Source organism: Rhinoderma darwinii, unplaced genomic scaffold (assembly GCF_050947455.1).
Source record: "Rhinoderma darwinii isolate aRhiDar2 unplaced genomic scaffold, aRhiDar2.hap1 Scaffold_104, whole genome shotgun sequence".
NCBI classification, from domain to species: domain Eukaryota; kingdom Metazoa; phylum Chordata; class Amphibia; order Anura; family Rhinodermatidae; genus Rhinoderma; species Rhinoderma darwinii.
Genome location: NW_027461923.1, coordinates 51,389 through 58,479, shown reverse-complemented (window position 1 = coordinate 58,479; position 7,091 = coordinate 51,389). Strand labels below are relative to the sequence as shown.

Here is a 7,091-nt window from a genome sequence, read left to right as displayed (position 1 = left end):
GTCGCCTAGCAACGCTCCCGTACTTACGGGTGCACACACGTAGTCACCCGTAATTACGGGAGCCCCATAGACTTCTATTGGCTGCCCGTGCCGTAATTACGGTCTGAAATAGGACATGTTCTATCTTTTTCAACAGCACGGGCACCTTCCCGTAAGCATACGGGGAGGTACCCGTGACCAATAGAAGTCTATGGGCCCGTAATTACGGGAGTTTTTACGGTCATGTGCATGGGGCCTAAATCTGTAATGTCAATATTTTTCTGTTTGAGATGGAATAAATCATTTCCTTTCCATACGTGTGTGTGTGTGTGTGTGTGTGTGTGTGTGTGTGTGTGTGTGTATATATATATATATATATATATATATATAAAAGCAGAGGATTGGAGCAGCACTGTGAACAAATGCCTGACTAGGCTGGTGCAAAGCTTCAAAAATAAAGGAGTGACCTCTCCTTATGTGTTAGATATCCAAAAAAGAGAACTTGAAGCAGCACTCAAATAAAGTGACTTGAAAATGCCTTCATAGAGGAGGTGAAACGTTGTGGTTCCATGTTGGATGAATAAATTCACTTTATTTGAGTGCTGCTTCAGGTTCTCTTTTTTGGATATATATATATATATATATAAAATGTATAACATATAACCGCTTGTTGCTTTATTAAAACAAACACAAAAACTGTCATTGGTTTGGTCCGAGCCTACCCTTGTAGTTTACCTAGTGGTACAAACCAGTTGGCAGCTTCTGATTGGACGCTTTGAATGATCCCATCCTCAGAGCTCCTCTGCACCAGCCGTCTCCATAGAACTGCAGGTGTCAGTTGAGCGGATAATAGACAGTGAGAGACTTGAGATCTGTGTAAGAGACGATGTTTAGGGACGGTCTTAGGTGTGTGTGACCTGTACGAGTGCACGGGGCGCTGCACCCTCCCAGCATGTAGGGGGCAACACTGGGCTCTGCCCCTATTCTGTCCTCTCCTCCTCGTTACACACACGGAGGAAACAAGAGCAGAGGAGGAAGCTCCGTCACAGCCCGTCCTGCAAGAAACCTGTGATCCTGTCAGCAAGAAGAGATGTAAGTGTCTATGTGTGTGTATGTGTCTCTGTGTTCGTGTGTGTATATGTTCCAGTATGTGTGTGTGTGTATATATGTGTATATATGTCTCTATGTTAGTGTGTATATATGTGTGCCTCTGTGTGTATATATGTGTGGGTATAGTTATCAGAGTGTGATATCTGTGGTGTTACATAGGACTGCAGGTGACATCTACTACATTATCTGTAATCAGAGAGTTATCACTGTGTTATCTGTAGTGTTACATAGGACTGCAGGTGACATCTACTACATTATCTGCACAGTGTATATATGGGTATGTATGTGAATGTGTGTTTGTGTTTGTATATATGTTCCTGTGTGTGTGTATATATTCCAGAATGTGTATATATATATATATATATATATATTTGCCTGTTTGTCTAAATATGTCCCTCTATGTATGTGCAGTATCTATGTTCCTGTGTGTGTGTGTGTGTGTGTGTGTGTGTGTGTGTGTCTGTCTGTGTGTGTCTGTGTGTGTGTATATATTCCAGAATGTGTGTATATATATATATATATATATATATATATATATATATATATTTATTTGCCTGTTTGTCTAAATATGTCCCTCTATGTATGTGCATTATCAACTCATTTATCAACTCTTCTACACCAGGCGTAGAAAAGTCGCAAAAGGGATTAAAAGTCGCATTTTTGATGCAAATTGCAATTTTTGCGCCACTTTCCACACTTTTGTAGAAATGGGGCGTGGTCGAGGGGAAGGGGGCGTGGCCACTGAGCCAACAAATTTATTATGATTCTCCCAGAAAAGTGGCATAAATTATAGTGGAAATCTACGCCAGCTCCTCGCTAACGTATATTTCACTCCATGGGGCATAGCAAGGTAGAGGCCCGCGCTGGACCTCGCAGATCTGGCACAGTTTAGAATTTTCTGTAAAAGCAGAATGAGCCATTACAGAAGAGAGAAAGCAGAATACATTGGGACCCTAAAGAGGTCAGGAGCTTTAAATTGTTTGGGTTTTCCGGAAAAAATCATCTTCTGTGCGTGAATATAACCTTAAAGAACCAGTTCCTGTTGTTCAACCCCTTAACTGCTTCCCGCAAAATGTTGTGTCAGATATGTCATAGCGCGAGGGGTGATGTATGGAGCGCTCACGCGCTGTGCGTGCACCATACGCTGCGGCTGTCAGCTGTGTATTACAGATGACATCCGGGACTAACAGCCAGAAACAGTGATCGCGCTGATTTCTGGCTGTTTAATCCCTCAAATGCTGTGGTCAATCGCGACGGCAGTATCTGAGGTGTTAAAAAGAGGGGGCGGTCCCCTCTGACAGCTCGTCACCCCCACCCGCAATGAGATCGCAGGGTCACTATGGTTGTCATGGCAGCCCAGGGCCTAATGAAGGCCCCCAAGACTGCCTTCACTCTGCCTCTCCTAAGCCCTGCATGTGGCAGGGTTTAAAGTGTAGCTAAACGTTTAAGAAACTTCTGACATGTCATAGTGACATGTCAGAGGTTTTGATTGGTGGGGGTCCGAGCACTGAGACCCCCACTAATCGCTAGAATGAAGCAGCTGAAGTTCTCGTGTGAGCGCTCAGCCGCTTCGAGTCTGTTCGGCTTTTTCCGGAAACCAATGTATCGGAGAAAGTCTAAGAGCCCGTACCGAGCGCTTCAGCTCCGTACTTTTAGCGATAGGTGGGGTCTCGGTGCTTGGACCTCCACCAATCAAAACTTCTGACATGTCACTATGACATGTCAGAAGTTTGTTAAACGTTTAGCTGCACTTTAACAGAAGCCTGTGGAAATGACAATATACTGCAATACATTAGTACTGCAGTGTATTGTACCAGCGATCTAACAATCGCTGGTTCATGTCCCCTAGCAAAAAAAAGGGAAATATAGTTTTTAGTAAGGAAAAAAAAACAAATTAAAAGTTAAAAAAAAACACCTTTTCCCAGTTTTCCTCTAAAGTAATGTAAAAAATAAAAAAAAGTTAACAAAATTGGTATAGCTGTTTCTGAACTATTCAAATATAGCGTTATTTAACGCGCATGGTGAACCCAAAAATATTGAAAACCCCAAAATTGCTGTTTTTTGGTCAACTTAGCTCTTAAAAAAAATGTAATAAAAAGTGATCAAAAAATTGCATGTACCAAAAAATGGTACCTATAAAAACTAGAGCTCGTCCCACAAAAAATACGCATCACACCGCTCAATCGATGAAAAAATAAAAACCGTATGGCTCTTAGAATGTGGCTACACCAATAAAAAAAATTGACCAAAAAGTTTTTTTTCTTTGAAAGTAGTGTAATTTAAGAAAACCTATATAAATTGGTATCTCCGCAATCGTATTGAGCCACAGCATGTAGTTCCGTTTTCATTTTTACCGCACGGTGAAATCTGTAAGAACGAAACCCAAAAAGCCATGAAGGGATCGCAGTTTTTTCCAATTTCAGCACGCAAATAATTTTTTTTCCGTTTACCAGTGAATTGTATGGTACTTTAGATGCTACTAATAGAAACTACGACGCCTCCCGTAAAAAAGAAGCCCTCAAACTCTATTAAAATGGCGTCGGCCTGAAGAGGTTATACAAGCCATTTTTCATTTGTCACTCGCCTTCCTAGAGTCATAACTTTTTTATTTTTACGTCAATGGAGTGGTGTGTGAAGGATTATTTTTTGCGAGAGGAGTTGTCGTTTTTTAGGCACCATTTAAAGTACCATGTAATGGTTGAATTTGAGAAAACTGAGCTTCCTCCATGTTTTTTGGGTTTAGTTTTTACTGTACACACTTACCTTCTCTTAAGGTAAAAGTAGATTTAACATCTACTTTTACCATAAAGAGGCTCTGTCACCAGATTTTACAACCCCTATCTGCTATTGCAGCAGATCGGCGCTGCAATGTAGATAAGAGTAACGTTTTTATTTTTAAAAACGAGCATTTTTGGCCAAGTTATGACCATTTTTGTATTTATGCAAATGAGGCTTTCTAAAGTCCAACTGGGCGTGTTTAAAGTAAAAGTCCAACGTGTATTGTGTGTTACATCTGGGCGTGTATTATGTGTGTTACATCGGGGCGTGTTTACTACTTTTACTAGCTGGGCGTTGTGTATAGAAGTATCATCCACTTCTCTTCACAACACCCAGCTTCTGGCAGTGCAGACACAGCGTGTTCTCGAGAGATCACGCTGTGACGTCACTCACTTCCTGCCCCAGGTCCTGCATCGTGTTGGACGAGCGAGGACACATCGGCACCAGAGGCTACAGTCAGGGGCGTAGCTAAAGGCTCATGGGCCCCGATGCAAAAGTCCTTCATGGGCCCCCCCCCCCCCCAGTTAATGGCTGATGGCCCACAGCTTTCAGCTCAATTGTTGGGTCTCAGGGGCGTAGTTAAAGAGACTCTGTCACCACATTATAAGTGCCCTATCTCCTACATAAGGAGATCGGCGCTGTAATGTAGGTGACAGCAGTGCTTTTTATTTAAAAAAACAATCTATTTTTACAACTTTATTAGCGATTTTGGTTTATGCTAATGAGCTTTCTTAATGCCCAAGTGGGCGTGTTTTTACTTTAGACCAAGTGGGCGTTGTACAGAGGAGTGCATGACGCTGACCAATCAGCATCATGCACTCCTCTCCATTCATTTACACTGCGCTAGCGATATAGTTATATCACTATGTGCAGCTACATACACAAACCCTAACATTACTACAGTGGCCTGATAATGAATACACATGACCATCCAGCCTGGACGTCATGTGTACTCAGAATCCTGACACTTCTGAGTCTTTTCTGTGAGATTCCAGCAACGGATACGAAATCTCGCGAGATTACGAGGTAAACGAGATTTCGTTTCCCTTGCTGGAAATCTCACAGAAAAGATTCAGAAGTGTCAGGATTCTGAGTACACATGACGTGCAGGCTGGATGGTCATGTATATTCATTATCAGGACACTAGTAATGTTAGGGCTTGTGTATGTAGCTGCACATAGTGATATATCTATATCGCTAGTGCAGTGTAAATGAATGGAGAGGAGTGCATGATGCCGATTGGTCAGCATCATGCACTCCTCTGTACAACGCCCACTTGGTCTAAAGTAAAACACGCCCACTTGGGTATTAAGAAACTTATTAGCATAAAGCTAAAAATCACTCATAAAGTGGTTTAAAATAGATAGTTTTTCTAAATAAAAAGCATTACTGTCACCTACATTATAGCGCCAATCTCCTTATGTAGGAGATAGGGTACTAATATGAATGGTGTGGTTTGCTGCAAATTTCATAATCGCGGCAAAACCGCGCCATTTTTGCCGCGATTACGAAAATCGCGGCAAAACCGCGCCATTTTTGCCGCGATTACGAAAATCGCAGCAAAACGCATGGTGAATTAAAAAATGTAACTAACCCTACAGGAGTTGGGGTCAGGAGAGACAAGTAAAGAAGAGACAATGGGGGATGCAGGGAGAGAGGGGGTTAAGAAAGCGCTCACCAGGACCTGAGAGGTGGACGTGCCTTCTCTTCTGCCGACTCTGCTGCTGCTATACTGTGATAGAAGGACCTGATCGGTGGGCGTGGCTTCTGTTCCTCAAAGGCGAATCAGGTCACATGGGCATGACATCATTAAAGGTCCTTTAGCAAACGGCATCTGTCCAACTTTAATGCTGCTTATGCAGCGTTTTTACATAAGTAACCTCACGAAAATGTGGTGGGGGGGGCCGTGGGCCCCCCAGGCTTCAGGGCCCGGTCGCAATTGCGACCGCTGCGACCCCTATAGCTACGCCACTGGCTACAGTTGATTCTGCAGCAGCATCGGCGTTTGCAGGTAAGTCGATGTAGCTACTTACCTGCAAACGCTGATGCTGCTGCAGAATCAACTGTAGCCTCTGGTGCCGATGTGGCCGACACGATGCAGGACCTGGGGCAGGAAGTGAGTGACGACACAGCGTGATCTCTCGAGAACACGCTGTGTGTCTGCACTGCCAGAAGCTGGGTGGTAACGAAGAGAAGTGGATGATGCTGATTCGTCAGCATCATTCACTTCTATACACAACGCCCAGCTAGTAAAAGAAGTAAAAACGCCCCGATGTACACACATAATACACGCCCAGATGTACTTTTACTGTAAACACGCCCAGTTGTACTTTTACTGTAAACACGCCCAGTTGTACTTTAGAAAGCCTCATTTGCATAAATACAAAAATGGTCATAACTTGGCCAAAAATGCTCGTTTTTTAAAAATAAAAAACGTTACTGTAATCTACATTGCAGCGCCTATCTGCTGCAATAGCAGATAGGGGCTGCAAAATCTGGTGACAGAGCCTCTTTAAAGGGGTTGTCCGAGATACCAAAATTTTTTCAAAAACTGTGTCATACATTACCCCTTATACAGACAACCTAAATAAAGCATTATTTTAAAAAAAACTTCTACTTAGCACATTTCTGCTTTGAGTTTAGCACAGCTTGTTTACATGCAGTTCAGCTCTGGTTTGTTGATCTTTCCCGTGCACGCTCCTTGCAGGCTGCAATGAGCGTGCACGTACCTTCCAAGAGTTCACGTGAGCTGTCCCTGCTCCTCCCCGCTGACATCCTTCACTGGACTTGTCTTCTTGCTGACATTCTTGAAGGATGGTGACCGTTCTCCCCCCATTATGTTTTCACATTGATGTTTTCTTTCTCTTTTCAGGTCTATAAACCTCTTCGTGTCTCCCTCACCCTCGTCCACCCTCTTCTATCTCATGTCTCTCTCCACTAAGGCCATGTTCACACACAGTTTTTTTGCAGGAAGAATATCTGCCTCAAAATTCCGTCTTGAAGTTGGCGGCAGATTTACCTCTCCCTGCACGTTGATTTTTGCGTCATTTTTCCCGCTGTTTGCGGCTTTGTTTGCGTTTTTGTTTGCCGCTTTGTTCGGGGCGTTTTTCGCTTAGTTTATCTTGGCGTTTTTTGCTTGTTTGTTTGCGTATTTTTTTGTTTTTTGCTGTGTTTTCCGTTGCGTTTATCGTAGCCTTTTTCGCGTCGTTTATCGTTTCTTTTTT

General features: G+C 43.0%; 1 long non-coding RNA gene across 1 annotated transcript in view; it reads left to right on the top strand.

Moving 5' to 3' along the window:
* Window positions 1-791: 791 nt before the first annotated feature.
* Window positions 792-7,091, top strand: part of LOC142698887 (uncharacterized) — a 29,082-nt gene continuing 22,782 nt past the window's right edge. Inside the window, exon 1 of the long non-coding RNA XR_012865828.1 lies at window positions 792-1,071. This is a non-coding gene — a long non-coding RNA (uncharacterized LOC142698887). The remainder of the gene's footprint in view (window positions 1,072-7,091) is intronic.